This window comes from Rhincodon typus, chromosome 32 (genome assembly GCF_021869965.1).
Source record: "Rhincodon typus isolate 14 chromosome 32, sRhiTyp1.1, whole genome shotgun sequence".
In the NCBI taxonomy this organism is placed as follows: Eukaryota; Metazoa; Chordata; class Chondrichthyes; order Orectolobiformes; family Rhincodontidae; genus Rhincodon; species Rhincodon typus.
Window position 1 is genome coordinate 23,946,292 of NC_063363.1, and position 21,983 is coordinate 23,968,274.

The following is a 21,983-nucleotide window of genomic DNA, read 5'->3' on the forward strand; positions in this document are numbered from 1 at the left end:
AACGGTCTAGGCCCGAAACGTCAGCCTTTTTGCTCCTATGATGCTGCTTGGCCTGCTGTGTTCATCCAGCCCTGCACTTTGTTGTACTGGTAAAGTCACATGTACGACAGACAATGTGTTAGTCCCAAAGTTGAGATCATTTCTGTTCTGTAACTATAAATATTTTTTTAAACACAATTAAAATGGTTTACTATGGCACAAACAAAACCAGCCTTACTACTACTGGATTCACACCACAGTGAAATTAAAATACTCAATGACACTCAGAATTGCCCAATTGTTCCTAACCAGAATTTATAATGTCAGATCTTGAACACCAAGTTTATAAGTTAAATAAAAATGAACAATTTATTATGAGTATTGTAAATTTAGCAGAATAACTCTAAACAAGGTAAGCCAGTTAATATCTATGATAGAAACCCAGTCTTCTTTGAGCATAACCCCTAGTCTCTCTCAGCCAGACAGTCAGGCACAGTTAAGGGATAAAGTTAAATATTTGTAATTTGCCAGTTCAATTAAACAATTTGAAATGATGGGTGCCAAGCCTTTATGCAACTCTTGGGTAGAGTTGTTCACAGGTACACAACTGTATACCTAATTTCAAAGTCACTGGTAAAAGTGAACAGATTCAGTAGACTACCAGAAGTATTTACTTTTTTCTTACAGACTGAAATTCTTTTCTCACAACATTTAACAATTCTTTAACTGGCTAGAAAAGTTGACAGTAATACACAGCAGCCAGGAATAAAGCTTTCAGAATCACTCTGCAACTGCCAAAAAAAAACAGATAGAACCCACCTCCTCCCTTTTTTTCTTAAAATCAATATTCTCTGTGGTTGGCTGAATAGAACAGATTATCTCCTGATTGGCCAACTCAACGTCCAACCAGCTGCCATGCCTGGGCATGACAACAATCAGTGTCAAATCATGCACAGTACTCCTTATATCAGTAATTAATTTGTATTAAATTCCAGGTCATTAAACAATAGCAAACCCTTGTGTACGTTTTCTTCTCTTTTAAAATATGTAGCTGTTCAACATTAAACTAATGCAAAGCTCACAGTTCCACCACAATAAATATTGAAAAAGATATAAGAAACATTGTGACAGTCTCTACCAGTTGTTCCAATACTTCCTTAGCTGCCAATTAAATGTATTATTTTTAAAATTTTGAGTAAATGTTTCAAAGTTCCACAATTAAAACAATAGGTAGCGACAGCTATTATAACTGTATTGCAGCACAAGAAATCTTCCTTCTCAGATGCACATATGCTCAAAGGTAACCCACAAGACAGTCATTAGGTGTCCCATTTAAGATAACACAAATGCAGGGCTCCTGTATGATGTATTGAAATGAACAGGTCCTGCAAAACAAAACTAAATTAGATGAAACATTGAATGCATGAGTGTAATGGCCTCCTCCATCTATTGGATTCCATCGTTGAAAAATAAGTGATACACATTAAATGCTGACAGAAATAAAAGATTCATCAAAACAATTTTTGTCAAATTCATCATATTTATATGTTTGTTTATCAAAAACATTACAAATGAAAACAGCATTGTTATAGTTTCATACATCAAATGTATTAGCAAAATCACTCAATGCCCCTTTGCAACTCAAAGATCTCAGTCTCTCATCCTCAACCCGAGGGTTTTCAATTTGTGTCTTGTACAGGGGACCACTTTCTAGCTTGCAGAAACAAATATGCCTCTTATACTCTCATAACAGGTTCAAATAAAGAATCCTGTACAAATTCCTTCCAGTTACATTAGGGGTCACAAGACAATTGAAGACAGCATTGAACTCTGAATGGTTTATTAGGAGGTCAAGTTATGCATGAGGATTAGGAAACAGCTGATAAATGAAAGAGCCATTTTTCATTTGTTCTCCTTTCTGAAGGTAATGTCACAGTCCCATTATTGCTGGATAGGTATAGAACTAAAATTGCTTTAGTGGAAGAAACTGAGGAAGTGGTTTCAGCAAAGATTAATATAGTTGAGATTCATAGTGCCAGAGAACCCAAACACATTTGTCCCAGAGGGTGTAGAGAAATAGGGGAGGTTATAAATGAGCCACAGTCATATATTTGATAGCTTGTTGATCCCAGAAGGTTCACAGGGATTGGTATCAGGCATATTTTCTCCCAAAACCTTGGGATGGCAGCGCTAAGAATGTGGAATATGCTTCAACATGGAGTGATTGAAATAAATAGCACTGATGCACGCAAGAGGGAGAAGAGAATGGAGAGACATGGGAGAACAGTCATGTGGTGAACAAATTGACAAATTAGTTTTCTTTAGGGAAGTTTGGTCACTGAGTCATTTCAAATGCCATTTCATACAGGTAAGTTCAGTGTCATCCACATGAGGAATAGAATGTTGTACTTGTATCCGAGAACAGAAATAAATACTGGGATTGGATTGAGCCTATTTATGATTTCCCCATATTGTCTACAGCAACCATCATAACATTAGCTCAAATTACTACCCAGTAATGTGGAAAATTGCCCAGGTACGTGCAATCCTTAAAAAGTAGATAAATCTAACATAACCAATTATGGCCCACTTCAGTATCCTCTCCATCATGAGCAAAATGTGGAAGCTGTTGTCGATAGTGCAATCAAACAGCACTTGTTCAGCAATAGTCATCTCACTTCATGTTGTACCAGGCCCATTAGGTTCCTGCCCTCATTACAGTCTTGGTCCAAACCTTGAAAGTGAGCGGAATTCACAAGGGGTGGTGATTGTGACCACCCCTGACATCAAGGCAGCATTTGGTCAAACATGGCATCAAAGTGAATGCAAATCAGGGAAGATAGTCTTCACTGGTTGAGGTCTTAACACGCAGAAAAGAAGATGGTTGTGGCTGTTGGAAAAGTAATCATCTCAAACCCTGAGCAGAAATTCCTTGAGGAAATCTCCGAGGACTAAATATCTATAAAAGTCAAGAGAATTCACAACTCCTCAGATAGTGCAACAGTCTGCAGTGAGACCGAGACAACATTCAGGCTTAAGCTCAAAGTGCTACTGAGCTCTATGGAAAAATTGTCTAGGTATGCTCAATTCTCGAAAAGCAGGACAAATATAACACAGCCAATTCCTGCCACTTCAGGCTCTCCATCATCAGTAACATGTGAAGGTGTTGTATACAGTGCAATCAAACAGCACCTGTTCAACAATAACCATCTTCAACAAAAAAAACTTCAATCATTTCCCCTTAACATTCAATGGCATTACCATTATGAATCCCCCACCATCAACATCCTGGGGTTCAGAAACTGAATTGGACCAGCTGATTAAAAACTATGACTGCAAGACCAGATCAGCAGCTGGGAATTTTGTAATGAGTAACTAATTTCATTAATGCCCAAGATCTGCAGTTTATTTCCATGGCGTACATGAGGAGTATGGTGCAATACAGTCCATTTGCCTGGATGAGTGCAGCTCCAACAATTTTCCAGAAGCTTGACACCATCAAAGACAAAACAGCCCATTCAATGGCACCACATCCACCACCTGAAAAAATTCATTTCCTCCACCACTGATGCACAGTGGCAGCATTGTGTACCAGATCCAAAGTTCACTGCAACATCTCTTTAATGTTCCTTCTACAACACCTTCCAAAACCTTAAAGAACGAGAGCAGCAAATGCACAGGAACAACACGATCAGCAAGTTCCCTTCTCAGCCACACACCACTGAAGGTTTATCACTGTTCCATTAAAATACTGGAACTACCTCCCTAATAGCACTGTGAGTGTATCTACACCACATGGACTCCAGTGGTTGAAGGAGATGGCTCACCAGCACCACCTCAAGGGGAATTGAGAATGGACAATCGACAACCACATTCTGTGAAAGACAGAAAGGGTTAAAAGGTTGCTCTCATACATTGAACAACAAAAATCTGAATATGGAGGAAAGAATGGAGATAAAGGGGCGGGGAGAGGAGGATAAAAGCATAAAACAAGCAAAGAGAAATGAGAAAAGAGGAACTTGAACTGATCAGAAACTAGCATTTTGTGATGACCAGTTTCTCAGTTTCAATTGGAAATGGTTCCCTATTTGCAATGAATTTTATTCCACACATAACTAAAGAAAGTAACATTGGATTAATACCAAACTTTAACTTTGAGAATCCAAAAACTACAAATCACTTCTTTTTCAACTCATCATCCAGGTAGTATCTTTAGAATACAAACAGAACCCTGAGAGAAAAAAATAATCTGGTACAACTGTAACACTGTTCCACTTAAGTTTTTAATTTTGTTGTATTATCAAATTTTATTTGATGTTTCCTTTCGCAAAACAAAAAAACCACATGAGTCATGAAATAAACTGTTACAAATAAGCCACATAGCTCAATGACAGTACTTGTGTGTTGTCAGAAACGTTAGTCAAAAAAAAACCGAATGAACATATGCTTAAGAGTAAAATTTGACATTAGATAGTCAAAAATACTGTGGCCTCTGTTGCAGATAGAAATAGAGCTGAACAGTATGGCATATTGACACCCTCAATTTTATTTGATTTACTTTTTTGGGGGGGGGGGGGGTGGTGGAGATGGGGAGAAGAAAATATCATCCAGACTATCAAGCCAGTTCACTCAGTCACTGTTGAAGATGTAGTAACAAGATAACTATTTTGTTTGCTCAATCTTCTGAAGGAGAGCCACAGATAGAATTGCAAACTTGAAGCTGAACTGAATTGCCTAATTTTGACTAAAAGATAGTTCAGTCCTGTTCAGCCTTGCCCTATTTCGAATTGCAGAAGCCATTTCCTTGGAGAGGTATTTTCATAACCTATCCCTGCGAGCTTTAATCTTACTGTTAAGCAGGTATTCATTTCTATTGGACTGACTGGACCAATTCTGATTGTTTTGTCCATTCTAAACAACATCTACTCATTTGGACTGTGAGCCTTACTACTATATATTCCATGAGTCAGATGGATGGTAATCTTTTCTTAATAAAAAAACCCACAAACATGAGATAAATAACTGTATTAAAAACTTAAATGTAATAGTTTTAAAATGGTATCAATTTGTATTAGGTATCGGTCCAATATTTCCAATAAATGTTCTAATGAAATGACTTCGTTTATAGGTTACAAAAGGGGTGATCTGTCATTTCTGGATTCTTAAAGTTGAAGTTCTGTACAAAGTCCGGTGAGTATCAGAACTGATTATAATATCAAGATCCTTCCTTAATCTCATAAATCCCACGTATGCCATTGTGTATACTGTATGTATTTCCCTTTTTTCCTTTCCTCAAGGTGAGGAATTCTGTCTGTGTGATATTCTATGTCAAACAGGAAAATCCAAATTCTGTCACCTAAATAATGATTCACAATTTGAGTTTATACTGTGATGGCTTCAGGCTGATTAAACCATGGGACCATCATAACCAGTTTCAATCCTGATCACTATTTATCGTCAAAGGACACAGTACAGCATTCTTGTCGCTGTGTGGATGACACCGCACTTATCTGTACGAAATGGCTTTTGAAACATCTCACTCACCCATCATCTCTGAATAAAACTGTAACTTAGACTTTTACTCACAGTGCTTGCAGGGCTGCCATTCTCAACACACCACCACATGCCATAACCTTTCTATTCTTTTCACCTTCATGCATGTGTAAATGCTCTCTACTCCAACCACTCCACGTTGGAAGTTTGTTCTACATTCTCACCACTCTTATTCCAAAATTGTAGGGCCAAATCACCTGAAACCAATCCTTATTAATCTTCTGAGATCAGCACGCTATCAAACGTATATAACGTACGCGAACTTGCCAAAGCAGATAGGGTCTATGATGAAAGGATGGAAGCTGTAGCACAATCTCCAATCCTATCTGAAAGGCTTCAAAATTGCTGTTATGTTCCAACATTCATTATGCTCCAAATTTAACGTTACTGTCAAGAGCAATATGTACCATTGTGATGATATTCCAGGATATTATCGTTGACTTCAATTTCGGTCTAAGGTAGCTGCCAGATTGAGTTCAAACAAACAGAGATGTTTGCAGTTAAGGAATTTGACAACTTCAGTCTTGTTCTTGTTGAATTGGAGGAAATTCTGTCTAAACTGCAATCAGGTAATCAGTCTGACAACACAGAATTTGCAGCATGCTGGATATCATCTGCACATGTGTAAGGTTTGTGCTATTAGGCAATGTTTCTGAGGGGCATGCAGAGGTGGGAGGAGAAGAAAGGGGTCAAGATCCTTGTGGTATCAGAAAATGACTGACAAAGACAAAATGGTTACTGGAGATGCATCAGTCTATTTCGGTATTCAAGTGAGGAGTGTTTGAATAATACGCGTGCCGACTTCAGTTCAAGAATTTTGAATGATTAACAATCATCAATAGCAGAAAGGTTATTGTGACCCATGATGTTCACATTTTCTCTCATCATGAGCAACCAATCCAAAATAGGTTTTAAGTCGCCCATTTAATTTTCAATTTTCTAATCACAGTCAAGTCACAAATTTATGTAAACATTATTGCCACTGCTGATTGCACTGAAGAATTGGACCATGTTTCCTCTCACCTTTTAAAAGAAAACTGAAAATAAATGAAGCCCTGTAAATCTAAGAATTTCAAAACCCTAAAGTAGCCTTTTTGTTCATGAACTGTTTCCAGAGATTTGGTCTTGCACAGATCAGTTGCTAAAAAATTATGTATTCCAAACATGTTCTTATAAATGATTTTATAAGATAATAGCAATATTTGATTTATTGTCAATTACATTTGAGGTTATTCCCAGTAGTTTCATTGGCAATGGCTCCACAGTGACAAGAAACCTTCCACGAACAGTCAATAATTGCTCTCCAAAACCCTTGAGTACACGTTCTAATTTACATCCTTTCATTGTCTGCGTTAGAAATACTGTTGCATTTGAATTACTTTATTACTTATCCAAACTGAAGTCATCTTGTTGCATCTTAGCTTAATTGATCTTTATCTTGTGAACCTTTCCTACTCTCTTATATTGATAACAAGGTCACATTGATGGAAATCATGAATGGCTTCACTCAATATTCTATAAAAAGTATCCTTGTCAAAGAATTTGATAGGTCGTACAAACAGCAGTAAATCTACAACCAGCCAGAATGGCACATTGCCCCCTACCTCACTACTCTGACATGATTACCCAATCTCTATGTCAAATTGGTTGAAGGGCTGGGTAGCAGATGAAACAGTCAGTTTCTTCTCTCCTGTTTTTCCTCACTTATGCAATGTGTTTGCACTATGTGTTTTGTCTTCAGGTCACTGTAAACATAGAGGGAGGGAAGGTGCTCAGTGTGAATGTGGTGGCAAATGTGTGTGGGGCTGGGGCTGACTTGCTTCTCTGAAATCTTTCCACAATTGTCTAGATCTGGTTCCATTTTATCATAACCTTTATTTACTTACTAAGACTGCATATAAACATTGATATATACCAGCTTAGTGAGTCTGTTCCATGAGCTGTCTCATCTCATTGTAATGTATATCGCACAATCACATCATGATCCTATATGCTCATATTGTTACACCATTAATCCATAACATTGGAAATAGACATAATGGATTATTGGTTTAACAACACCTTTCAGACAAGGTTTTGTAAAATATTATGTAGAGAAATTCACAACCCCGTTACAATGCATTCTAAATAATATCATATACATAATATACATCTATGTTATATAAATATATATTAAAATATCAAAATAACAGAAATATGCTTATCTGCACAGTGTTTTCTTACAGATTGCTTCTGGTCTCACATCTGTCACCTGCTAGGAGGTGCCATTCAATTTATTACTCATGACTCAAGTTGAGAAATGGTCTGAGGTGATTTGTTATGTAATGTTTAGCAGCACATTCAATATCTTTTGGTCTGCTCTTAATGACGATAGCAGAAATGTTTGTTTCTTAGACTGTCTCACGCTGTTATTTCAAAGTTATTAAAGATCATGCCATCAGACAAAACCAAAGCCATATGAATAAAAATGAGCATTTTTGTGCATTGCAAACTCCAGTGGGAGTTAACCAAAATAATTTGGAAGATCTTGAAGGCTAGTGTCAGATAAACATGGTCTTTCCTGACATAACTTCAGAAAAGTAAGAAAAGAGCTGAATTTACATTCATTTTTGCTTCTGTATTTTATTGTTCCAGATCAAACAACAGCGCCTCCAACAGACAGGCAAGAGAAGAGGATGCAGAGATCAAGCCTGACATGATTGCTGTTAATAATCTGGAGCCATAGTCAGCTCTATATCTAATGTTGTCATGTTGTCAAAAACAGCCCTGTTAGATTTGGAAATTGCACCAATCTACAAGTTTAAAAAAAAATCATAGCCTGGGAATTACAATCTACAAACTTCATTCATTCAAAGAAGGAAAATACAGATCGAAATTGTTAAAACAAAGCATTACTACTCACACCAGTAAAGCTGAAGTTCCATTTTAAGGTATACAAGACCTGTTTGAACTCTTGCCAGTCATTTTGAAGTAAACAAGACCTGTGTGGACTCTTAACAATCATTTTGAAGTTTTATTATTTTTGGTCCTTCTACTAAGGGTTATTGTCATAAAAACTGCAAAACACAGAATGCGACAAAAATAAATTTCAAATTCCACTGTGGATGGAAAAAACTACACTTGGTCACCAATATATTAAAATGCTGGTACATCATTGGAAACCAACCACTTCAGCTCCAGGACATTGCTGGAGGAATTATTCAGGGGAGTATTCAAACCCTACTGTATATATCATAAGGTTAAAATTTACACTGCTTGCACAGGGTTCAGCGCCGTTCAAAATTCCTCATGCATAGAGCAATCTGCGTTTAAATTAAGCCTGATCTGGATAACTTGGGCTGAGAAGTGACAACTATGCACTACTCAAGTTGGAGGCACTGGATAACTTTGACAACAAACAGTCTAACTACCCATTCTTGCCACCATCTTTGCCACCACCAAAATTCAATCACATCAGCCATATGGATGCTGTGGTCAGTAAAACTGCTAGCTGCTCTGCATTCAATGACTCACCAGCTGACTGTAGAAACTCTCTGCACTGTCAACAAGTCACAGAGTGATGAAATGCTCCCTACTTGCCTGCATGGATGCAGCACTGTAACTGAAGTAGTCGAACATCACCCTGGGAATAGCAGTCCACTTGATCTACAATTCATCCAGTAACCTTAATATCCACTCACCTACACAATATCTAATGAAATGCACGGTAGCAATGAGACAAGACTTTTGAACAGCTCTTTTGGTATCTGTGAGCTCCACTGTCTACTAGGTAGCTGTGATATCAGCGCAGCATCAGCAGCTATTTCTACTGTGCCCTGATCTGGACATTCTGACATTTGAACTGATGTGAGGATTCAGACTTTTAGAGAATAAATAACAATATTGACAGAATTATAAGATAAAAATATTCTCAAACTAACTTCATTGAAATACATCTCAAAATCATGAGAATAGCACACTGATAGCTAATAAACTGGTGAATAACATTATATAGCATTTATCAAAAAGTAAAAAAAAGACTTAGAAATGCATTTTTTTCAATGCAATTGCACCCTCATTTTACAACCACCCCACAGAAGCTGAATTCGCACTATTTTACTTTTAAAACTACAGGACAATTTTCATCCAGTTCCCTGTCATTCTTTTGTTGTGATTGCAGTGAAAATGGATTATCAATATTCAACTTCCATCTATTTATTTTAATACCTGACAATTTCAATAATGAACAATAGTTTTAGAAAGCACACCATTGCCCCAAAATGGTTGTTGTGATCATGTAACAAGCCCAAGCAACCCACACAGAGCTTAAAAAGCTGGCTGATTTGGAATTACTGTTATAAGGAAACTCATTGAGGCATCAAGAAATTTGAATTTCTTGTTATGCTTACACTTATCTGATGACCACACATGTTGAGGAGTGAAAGATTGCCTATTACGACCTGAGTTGAAATGAAACAATGATGTAGCCACCAGAATCTGTAAAGGGACAGTATATTAACAATGATTGAAGAGAGAAAGCAACTTTGACTGATAAAATTCTTTCCCTCTCTCAGTTGTTGGACAGAGTCTTTTGAGTTCCTGAACAATATAGACATTGGTGAGTTAATAGGGAAAATGTGGTAAGATCAGAAAAATGCAATTCTGTACTTTGAAAAGTCATGTGCAACCAAGTTTTGAATGAGAATCTCAGCACTGAGTGATGAAAAGCCTATTTGCATCCCATTAGTATTTCATATCATCTCATTGATATGTAGTTTCCTGTTCTCGCCTTTTAGATAGAAACTGGTTGGAGACAATTCCCAACATGAAAGTCAAGGGTCGGTACCTCGTGACAACAGCTTGCTGCCTGTTCCTCCATGCCTCCATCTGAGACAGCAGGCAGGGTATGCTTCATGGACAGTGGCTGCCTGCACACTTCTATCCCTGAGGTTATTATCAGACACTTACCAGCCTTTCTGCATCTTCATGGCCTACTGTACTGAAGGATGAACTAGCGCTTGTGAGAGTTGTGAATGCTGACTGCTCACATTATTGAGGATCCGTTCTGTTTCTGATATTTCCCACACAAGTGAACTGTGACCAATGGACCAGGCACAGTATGGGTTATTGTTGATGTAGCTATGGTACAATGATCATTCATTGACAGGGAATTTGTGGTTGTTTGAGAGGGTGCATGAAAACCAGCAGAGATGGACTGCTGAGGCTGTATAAAGCTCTGGTCAAACAGCAAAGTAAAGATGTGCTGGAATTGGAGGGGATCCAGAGGAGGTTTACAGGAATGATCCCAAGAATGAAGGGCTTGAGGAGCAGTTGAGGAATCTGGGTCTTTACTCTCTGGAGTTCAGATGGAAGTTGGGGAGGGGATGTGGTTAGTGGGGGTGATAGCATTGAAACTTATAGGGTATAGAGAGACCTGGATTGAGTGGATGTGGAGAAGATGTTTCTGCTCGTAGGACAGACCAGAACACAAGGGCACAGCTTCAGCATGAAGAGACGACCCTTTAGAACTGAGATGAGGAGGAATTCCTTCATCCAGAGGGTGGTGCCTCTGTGGATGCATTGCTATAGCAGCTGTGAAGGCCAAGTCATTGACTGTATTTAAGCCAGAGATAGGTTCTTGATTAGTAAAGGGGATCAATGGTTATGGGGACATGGCAGGAGAGTGGGGTTGAAAAACATATCAGTGATGATTGAATGGCCGAGCAGATTCCATGGACTGAATGGCCTAATTCTGCTCGAGTATCTTATGGTCTTCTGGTCTATGGTCAAAGATGGCACTGGTGCTAGGGATGCTAGTTCTTTCCAGGATATCCTAGCAGTGTTAAGGTGTTCCAGTGAGTGGTGGAATGGGGCGAGAATCTGCTGAGAGAGGCATCTTAAGTAGTTAATGAAGTATGTTTATTAAGACGAGTGAGAAAACCTGCTAGGCCTTGTAGATAGAAACCTGTTGTGGACCAGACCCTCTCAAAATATAATAAAAAGGCAGCGTAGACTCTAACTTTTTCTTATTTTAGAGGTAGGTAAGAGCTGCTGCATTTCGGTTGGTCAAACTACTCGACGTTAAGCAAAACACAGTTTATTCAAACACTACAATTAAAATACAACAAAAGAAAGAGGGACTTGGAATAACGTAACTCTATTGGAAAACTTAACAGAATAACAGATTATTTTACTATTAAACAGTAATTGTTCCAATATAGTAATATCCCATAAATACACACTCGGCAAAAGGCAAATTCAGAAGTCAGATTGTCTCAGAGAGAGGTGGTAGCTTTTCCACAAGCTCAACAGCTTCTGCTGAAAACCAAAGATCCTGGTTCTGTGGGTGGGAGCTTGACCACACCCATTCAGGCTCCTCCCATTGTTCCAACTTTTTTTTTAAAAAAAACAACCAATGCTTCACAAGTCATTTATCTTCTCATAGATTACTCGACACCTGTGCCCTAATCTCTCTCAAAGAAACCAGGTCAAAACACAACTCCTCAAACCATAGTATCGTCACAAACGCTCCTTCAAAATGCAATGAAACAGACAATTAGTCAGAAATCCAGGAGATACAACCCGCAAGCAAACAATTGGTCTCTTTCCTGTAGACTTTCTATGTTTAAGTTCACAAAAAAGGGCAATTCCTCTTCAGCTTTCTGTTTTAACACATCCAGAATGCTAAAAGGTTATATGTTTCCTGATTGATATTTAATACCTTAGACCCTTTCCATACCTTGAGGGGTGATCAATAATCAAGGAAAAAAATATGTAATTTCTGACTGGGCGCTCAATACCTGGTTCTACAGCAAAGGACAACAGGAAGCTATGTCTTTCTTATACCCTGACTGCATGTAATCAAAATCTGTGCCAATGAAGCCCTGGTTTGCCCCTGCATCGTCTGCTCCACGAGTGGTCAAATGTTAGGTCATTCCTCATCAATGGAACATTGATGAACTGCATCAAAATGCCCTTTTGCTCTACAAAAAACCCCAAACCTAAATACGCTTCATAAGCATCATCGATGTGCATCTTGTTTCGATGATCAATTTCCATGACCAAAATAGTGATCCCATGAAATCAGAAGAAGCTTACACAAGAAATTTCATATTAAATTTGCTGAAGTATTTGTTTGGGCAGGGGAATTGACCATTACTATTGCATGCTTACAGAACCCTTATATTCCAACTAAGGCCAAACAAGCAAACTCAACAGTAGCCAATTTGAGATAGTAGGAACTGCCGATGCTGGAGTCTGAGATAACAAGTTGTGGAGCTGGATGAACACAGCAGGCCAAGCAGCATCAGAGGAGCAGGAAAGCTGACGTTCCAGGTCTGGACCCTTCTTCAGAAATGGACGATTTGATATGTGCCCATCATGCCTCATGTACATTCTCACAGCACAATTGACATAACTAGAGACATGTTATGTAGATGAAAATTAATCAGTCACTTCGTCATTTCAGGTTTGTCAGGTGATATTAACACAGTTATCATATTCCATGATTGATTCAAAATCCTGAAACTTCTTAACCAATGGCATTGTAGAAGCTTCTCCAGCAGATGGACTACAACAGTTGAAGAAGAAACATAAAAACTGAAGGAACTGTGGATGCTGTAAATCAGAAACAAAAATAGAAATTGATGGAAAAACTCAGCACGTCTGGCAGCATCTATGTCGAGTGACCCTTAGAGCTTTCATTCATTTCATTCGGTTTTTATTTAATATTTACTCACTGCTGCATCTCTTCTAGGCATGCCTACCTTGAAGAATTTCTGCTCCTCTCTCTGACAGGATTTCTGCTCCAATCTTTTTTATGGTCCACCGTCATTAATTTCACTGCTGCTCCTGGTATTTCACCAGGTATTTGTTAAAACTTTTTTCCACAGCCACTTCACATTCCTCAGTGACAAGTTCTGGGGAGGGGACACTTGATCTGAAACATTGTCTCCAATCTCTCTCCACAGATGCTGCCAGACCTGCTGAACCTTTCCAGCAATTTCTATTTTTGTTTCTGAAGAAGAAACATTACCACTGCCTGTGCAAAGGAACCAGGGTTGGGTTTACCAATGATGTGTGTCAGCATTTGAACATGGCTGCAGCAAGCTGGTAAAATCTGTTTCATAACTCAGATTTCAGAATGAATGATATGGCCAAAAGCAATTCTAGCTGCTTTTATGAAAACAAAATTGGAATAGGCATCATTTGACTAAAGGGAACAATTTTAATTCTAATAATAGGAATATTAAAGCGAATGGAAAATTAATAAGATGATGCATGACTGATATTTGGAGTGCTCAAAAAATGTTGCCAAATTGTTATTTCATTGCAGATATCAGTAATGTCCATTCACTTGCCAATTGCTTGAACAACTTTCATTATCTCCACCAGACTTTGTAAATGACACTAATGATCCTAGAATTGTGCCAGTAAAGAGCAATTTTCCTCTTAAAAGCTCAAACAAGCATATTCATAATGAACAGATATTTCGAGCAACAGACGAGGGTTTTTCTTTTGCAATTGGATTGAACTGTTTCTGCAACCAATGCAGCTTCCACTAACTAACATCTAGTAAGCTTCTGAAAAATTGTGACCAGATGGTTCAGATTTGAATATGCAATCAAATGATCAGAATCAAAATTTAGTTTGCTTGATTGAATCTTGTGAATTCAAGGAGGTGGCTCCCCGCTGCCCAGTTAAGCTGTTACTGGGAATAGAAGCACAGCTGTGATGTCAAATTACTGCGTAAATAGGCAGAGCTGTTAGCTTTTCATAGTCCAGTTATTAATGGGGACACAGTGGCCAACACTGAAAAACATCCAATGTATAATCCAATTACTACAGTTTGAAACTAATGATATACAGTACAACTTATCTCTCTATACATTTTATGTTTCTTCCCCTGTTATTGCAGTATATTCTGAATGAGAATGAAGTACAATATTAACTGAGTTACACAATAACTTAATACACTGACACTCAATTACATTTGACAATGCCTGCTGAATTACAATATTCATGCTGGCACTGGTATGACTTCTGTGTTAGACTTTACACTGTATTCACTAGTTAGGTGGATATAATTTGACCTGTTAGCTGAAAAGCTTGTAAAATCATTCTGCCCAATCCCATCAAAATAACACTTGCATAAATATTTGTTCCAGAATCAAATTCTTTAACCAATAATAGAAAAGTCAGTGCAATCAAAAACCATGCAATCTTAATTTTGCTGTCATTTCACTGTTAGTGCAGGGGCAATTTTGTCATCCTTGTCATTGTTATTTTAAAACTGCTCCATAGCCTTCAGTTATTTTAGACAGTCCAATTCACCAGTTTATACATTTTGTTTTTAAGAATCAAGTATGCCATGAGACTTAACGATAGCAATAATTCCTATCTATTATTTACTAAGACGGACCCTAGTTATATTGGTACTGTAAACTGAATTTGTTCAATCAACAATCTTAATTTATGCTGTCAACTCACATGATTTTGAACAAAAAGATGATGAAAGTTTTGGGTCTAAGAGGTTAGAGTGTATGCACTTGAACACAAAAACCAGGTAGTAAGTTGTGCATTGTCAATAGTGCATTTTTGGAGTCACACAATGAAACCAGATTGCAGAACCAACAGCGCACCTCAATCCTTTTTATTGCCTGTGCTGTTCTACAGACCCCGAAATGATATATTTGGTGTTGGTTCAGGACACAAGATAGCAGTGTCACAATCAAATAGGCAGCAGAATGACATTTAAAAAAAGGGTAGACTCATCACAGTGTCAGTGAAGTGGGATAATGCACACTGATCCAAGAGTATAGGTGCAATTATACGCAGCACGCAGACAAATCAATCATTTCTCCCAGGACCAGTAGTAAATTTCCTGCTGCAGTCAGACTTCATTCCACAACAACCCAATTTGCTATTGTAAGGAAATTCACCAGCCTCCTTGCTGTGGCCTAAGAGAACCATTGTGGGTGAAAAAATCCTGTTTTCAATTTTTGCCAGAGGTCATTTCTTGGCCACGATACAAGGGAAAATGTATTCTTAGAATAGCATCAGGGAAGTACTGAAACCAACAGTGACAGCGAGAATTGATTAACAAGGGAAAGTGCCACCGAACTGGAATCAGGGGAATAACTGGCTAGCTTATTGGAAGATAGGTCTGTTCAATATGAATAACTGCAGCATTATTTATTTTCCCCCTTTGTAGGTGGGATTAAAAACTAAAATCAAGTCTCCTGAAAGCAACTCAAAATAATTTGAGTTCATTCAGATATTCAGTCATAGATAATTTGAAATGTTCCTGGGGGAGCTTAGAAATCTACAAGCCAATTTGTGCTTTAAATAACAATTGAAATTCTAAACCTACTGCCAAAATTCCATTGCTGGAATATGAAACACTGGATATCCATTGTGCTTGACCCTGGTGAAATTCAGGGCCAGATCTCAAGGAGAGAGACCGAGGATTCCCTGTCATTTGTCTATTTTATACTTAGTTATAAATTCTACATGGAATTAATGATGTGAGATTCTTAGCATTCACTCCATTGATCCACTTAAAGGCAACAGATGCACTTATTGTGGTTCTAAGAATACTCAGAGGTGTCATGAAGATGCTGATTTGATTACTAAAGCTGTAAAGTCCTTTGGGCTGAAACTGAAAACTGTCTAAATTTCACAGGATGTGCTAAATGTATTTATGCGCAAAGACATTTCTCATCAATCAGTTTTGTCAAATACTTCCAAAATAAATGTATTGCATAATGATGTTTGGGAATGCCTAAAGATAGGCATCAAGAACAAAATTTTTATTGAGCTAAAAATCCACAATTTAAAGATATGATAATTGTAAATAAATCTAACAAGTCTAAAGACACACATGTTGGTCATTGTGCAACAAACAAAGCTGGTGAATGCAACTTGATCGCTCCGCATTCTTAATTGTGAATGAAGATAGATAATAGCTAGGCTGCTTGCATTGCAATTAATGTAGTTTGATCAACAAGAAATAACAAATGTAAAGCACACTATTGCCATGTATAAGCCTAGTAAATTCAGTAAAGTGAGCTCTTTCCAATTGACATTTTCTTTGTTTTCATACTCACACATGCTGACTGGTTTTGGACTTTATATTCCATCTGCTACTGAATGCCTCATCCATCATTTTTGAGAGCTCCAAATTTAACTAATCAATGTTTTCCTGGCCAGACACCCAACTTTCAACCTGTGTCAACATGCTTTCATCTGAAAACGTTCAGCTTGTGTACCAAATTGTAACAACTCCCACTTGCCCATCATCTCTGTGCTTGCTGAACTATTCAAGCCAACAGCATCACAAATTTAAAATTTTCAGTCCTGTGATAAAATTTCTTCACCTTACATCTTGCTGTCTCTAAGACCTCTCCAGCCCTATAACCCCGTTGAAACTCAACACCTTTCCAACCCTTGCCTCTTGCACATCACCAAAATCGACAGCCATACATTTAGACCCTGTTCACAAAATTCCTCCTTATATTTGTTTGCCTTGCATTCCTCTTCTAAGATCTTCCTTAAAGCCTACATCTTTATCAAGGTTATTTGTCACATGCCTTAATGTCTTCTTTGGTGCAGTGTCAATTTTTGTCTGATTTAAATGCCTTGAGACATTTAAGTCACAATTTTAGCGCAGTAGAATGCAAGCTATTGATAATGTTGGCCAAATATAATTTTTGCCAATAGTTAGCTGAAAAGGTGCCAAAGCAGCCTGAAATAAATTCAATTCCCTTGCTTCTCTTATTGAATCACAAGTTACAATACCTCAAATGATTAAACACAGAAATCCACTGTTATCAGGAATCAGCATTTGATTTTCAAGAAAACTTTGAAAATCTGCTTGAGTGACGTTTCCATGCTCAAAGTCAGAATTCAAAGTGGATAACTACCTTATTAACCTGCAGTTGAACTTGGAAAATTAACATCAGAAATTGTGGCAAATCCAGTTCCAGCCATCTGAAGCCAAAAGCACAGATGCTCATCTCCATTTTGTTTTGATTCAACCTGCATCACACTACTAAAAATTAAACTGACACCCGGTACTTCATTTCCAAACAGCATATGCATTTTTAAGTCTTCATTCTGGTTAGTGACCAGTTTCCTAATATCTTTTGCTGTGACTCAGTATCAAAAAAATCAATGAAGTTTTGATTGATATCACTCTTCTTCAGCAGCCTGCAATGTTTGATGGCATCAATTATTCTATATAAATATAAGTTGACTCTAGTGATGAAAAGTAAAATATTTTGAAGTAATTAAGTCTCAATATAAATTTTAAAGTTGTCATTTGAAAAAAGATACAAAGCAATTATACATACATTAATAATTATCTCCAAATATTTGAATCCAAGAGATAAAGCTCCTATTGATATTGCAATGTATGTCTACAGTGATAGCATATTTTACTCACATAAGTTTAAATGCTGGTCACTGGACTGTCTTCATACCTTCTGGTAATTTATTTCTTTTAAGAATAGGAGATTGGATTTTCTGCTACCCTGCTGCATTCCCCTGGTGGGTTCGATGGAGAGGAAATGTAAAATCCAGCAATGCAGCAATCAGCTTTCTCAGTGACTACTAGCCTACACTTCATCCACCTGAGATTTCACAGGGAATGGAAGATTTCTCCAAGAGACATTGGGCAGATTGGGTCAGGCTGGCCTCCTGAAGGCTTGATCCTATCACTGGTAATTAATTCTTGGCAAGAAGCGGGGGCAAGGAGGTGTGTGTATTGGGCGTGGTGAGAGCTTTGCTTTGCAGGGTGGCTTTACCAACACAGGCTGCTATCGCGTGAGGGTTGAACTCTTCTGCAGATTCTCTGGGTTCACAGGAAGCAAAAGGTCATCTCTCAACTTAACCCTTCCCCTTGGTCTCTTGAGCTCAGCACTTCCCCAAGCCACTTTTCCTGACTACACAATCCAAGCAGAAATCTGGGCTCCTCAGTACTGGGGGCTACCTCTCATCCTAGCTGTGGCTATCGACAGAACTGTCAGCCATCGGATTGATTGGCAGCTGAGGTAGAATTTTGTCTTGAGATGGGGATGGGCTTTCGCCTTAAAGCAATTTGCTTTGTTTCTAGCTGTGGGACAGTGCCCCATTCCCCCACCTCCTAACGTTATCGCCCAGAATAGGAAATGTGGCAATTTGTAAAGGCTATCCTTTCATAGCTTGCTTTTAGGAATTAACTACAAAGTCTGAAATTCATTTTTATCTTGGAGCATTTAAAAGTGGATCAGACATCAGGTTTTCCTTGAAGCACAGAGTGTTACAGTCATAGAGTAATACAGCATGGAAACAGGCCCTTTGGCCCAAACTGGTCCATGCTGACCATGGTGCCCACTCAGCCAGTTCCAATTGCCCACGTTTGGTCCATATCCCTCTAAACCCTTTCCATCCATGTACCTATCCAAATGTTTTTTTAAATGTTACTATTGTACCTGCCTCAACCACTTTCTCTGGCAGCCTATTCCACATATGCACCACTCTCTGCTGAAGAAGTTGCCCCTCAGGTCCTTCTTAAATCTATCCCCTCTCACCTTAAGCCTATGCCTTCTAGTTTTCAATTCCCCGTCCCTGGGAAAAGGACAATATACATTCATCCTGTCTATGCCCTTCATGATTTTATACACCTCAATAAGGTCACCCCTCATTCTCTTACATTCAATGGAATAAAGTCCTATCCTGCCCAATCTCTCTCGATAACTCAGGCCTACTAGTCCTGGCAACATCCTCGTAAATCTTCTTTGCAGACTTTCCAGTTTAACAATGTCTTTCCTATAACGGGGTGACAAGAACTGTACACAATACTCCAAGTGTGGCCTCACCAATGATTTATACAAGTGTAACATAACATCCGAACACCTGTACTCAATGCCTCGACCAATGAAGGCCAGCATGCTAAATGCCTTCTTCACCACCCTGCCCACCTGTGATGCTGCTTTCAACGAACTATGTACTTGTACTCCTAGGTTCCTCTGTTCCACAACGCTCCTCAGGACCTTACTATTTACTGTATAAGTGCTAACTTGGTTTGACTTTCCAAAGTGCAACACTTCACATTTACCTGCATTGAACTGCATTTGCCAATCCTCAGCCCACTTCCCCATCTGATCAAGATCCCTCTGTAATTTTAGATAGTCTTTGTTGTTATCAATCATATCTCCTAACTTTATATCATCCGCAAACTTGCTAATCATGCCTTGCACATTCACATCCAGATTATTTATGTAAATAACAAACAACAAAGGTCCCAGCACCGACCCCTGTGGCACATCACTAGTCACAGGTCTCCAATCCAGGAAACAACCTTCAACCATCATCCTCTGCTTCCTACCATCGAACCAATTTTGAATCCAATTAGTTAGCTGGATGTGGTGTCCATCTTGCAAGATTACTGAAACACTAAACAATTATTCGCAGCTCTCAGAGAAGTAGGTCAAATTCCCTATGGTCAGGAAGATGAACCATTTTCCTTGGCGGGGGGGTAAATGCTTCCTTGTCCATGGACAGATCCATTGGAGTATCGAGTAAAGTAGCACTTCCAAGGCAGCCACAGAGAAGTTATTTATTTATTTATTTAATTGTTGGTCTCCCTTCATGTTCAGCTGGAAGACAGTTTCAGTGGATTTATATTGATCAGAGTAACAAAGTCAGGAAAGTTAAATTTTCGAGGAATAAAAGCAGAAAATTCTGCAAAATACACAGGCATCAAACTAGTTTCTGAATGAAAGAGACAGGAGAGCATATTGAGTGTGCGCCCATGTAAAATGTAAGATTAATGTGTCTATTCTCTTTTCCGGCAGTGCCTGCCTTGAGGATTTGAGTCTCAAATATGTAGCATTTCCTATTATCCTTTCCATTTCTGCAGTCAAGTCCCACTTTTGATGGCCAAGGGAAGTGTGTTCACGACTGGGGCAAAACATGTTGAAGCCCAAATTGCAAACGTTCCATCATGAACCAATGACAGGTAGTAAGAATGGATGTCTTATTTGGTTAGCTATGTGCTGAAAATAACAAATGGGATCCTCAACCATCACTGTCCCTAACACCAGACTACAGCATTTTTTCTTTATTCATTCAGGGGATCAGGGTGTTGCTGGCTAGGCAGCATTTATTACCCACAGGGCAGTTAACAGTCAACCACATTGCTGTGGGTCTGGAGTCACATATAGGCCAGACTGGGTAAGGATGCAGTTTCCTTCCCTAAATGGCATTAGTGAACCAGATAAGTTTTTCCTGACAATCAACAATGGATTCATGGTCATCATTAAATTCTTAATTCCAGGTACTTTATTGAAGTCAAATTCTACCATCTGCCGTGGCAGGATTCGAACATGGTTCTCCAGAATGTTATCTGGGTCTCTGGATTAACAGTCCAGTGATAATACCACTAGGTCATTGCCTCCCCGCATGTGACTACTCATGTGTTCAGTTCACTCAATAGCTGGCTCCCAGGGTCAGTTGTACTTGGATCCACATGGAAATTGTGAATGACAGCAACTCGTTCATCATCCACCTGTCACTCAGTATGTGGGGTGTGAATATGCAGCAAAAAAGATCCCTAACAAATTAACTGTTTATACACACTTAGCAAAACATTTTGCCTGGGAAAATAAAATTGTAAATTCACTCAACAAATAGTAGAATTAAAGGCTAAGTATCACCTTTCACCCATAGAGCTGAATTGAATACTGATCTCATTAATAAACCCTGGCATCAAATGGCGACTTAACCATTACACTCAGCCAAATGTACTTGCTCAATTAAAGACATTTACCAGTTTGCATTTGGCCAATAGATTGCATTCAGCATGTTTAATTAAAACCATTCATTGACACTAAATAACTGGCTACAGTATATTGAAACTGATGTGTTCAGATTGGTTGTGATATTTGCCAATCAAATCCTGTAAAGAATCTAAATGAGTCAATTTATACAGGAAAAGAGAAACTGTTTCAAAAACTTAAAGGATTGCGGATGCTGTTAATCAAAGACAAAAAGCATCTGTGGAGAGAAACCAGAGCTTCGGGTCAAGTGACCCTTTCTCAGAAACTCTTTTTTATGTTTTCACTGAATGCTAAAAGATGGGGGCACAGTGGTACTGTGATAGTTTTCCTACGCCTGGGCCAGAAGGTCTGGGTTCAAGACCCACCTGTCTCAGAGGTGTGTTATAACATGTTTGAACAGGTTAATTCAAGAAATAAGAACCAGCTTCTATCTGGAAGGGGCTGCTCTGTGGAGTATGAATCTGTGTTGATGCTGCAATGGTATCACAAATAAACCAGGTCCTGCTCCTTGGTTTGCTGCATGCATGGTTCTTGGATTAACAATGGGATAACTTCAAAATGCTCCAACTGGCAGGAAAGGGTGATGGTTGTTAAATGGCTGTGTTGCAAAATCTACTGTAGGTGCCCCCAGCTATCTTGCAATTACTTCCA

The 21,983-nt window shown here is 38.5% G+C and overlaps 1 protein-coding gene and 1 long non-coding RNA gene across 4 annotated transcripts in view; one reads left to right on the top strand and one right to left on the bottom strand.

The window, feature by feature from the left end:
* LOC125486743 overlaps nt 1-8,291 on the top strand; it is a 19,440-nt gene extending 11,149 nt beyond the window's left edge. Inside the window, exons 2-3 of the long non-coding RNA XR_007265371.1 lie at nt 5,108-5,169; nt 8,167-8,291. This is a non-coding gene — a long non-coding RNA (uncharacterized LOC125486743). The remainder of the gene's footprint in view (nt 1-5,107; nt 5,170-8,166) is intronic.
* Nucleotides 1-21,983, bottom strand: part of LOC109934062 (opioid-binding protein/cell adhesion molecule homolog) — a 920,827-nt gene that overhangs the window by 362,487 nt on the left and 536,357 nt on the right. The window lies entirely within an intron of this gene.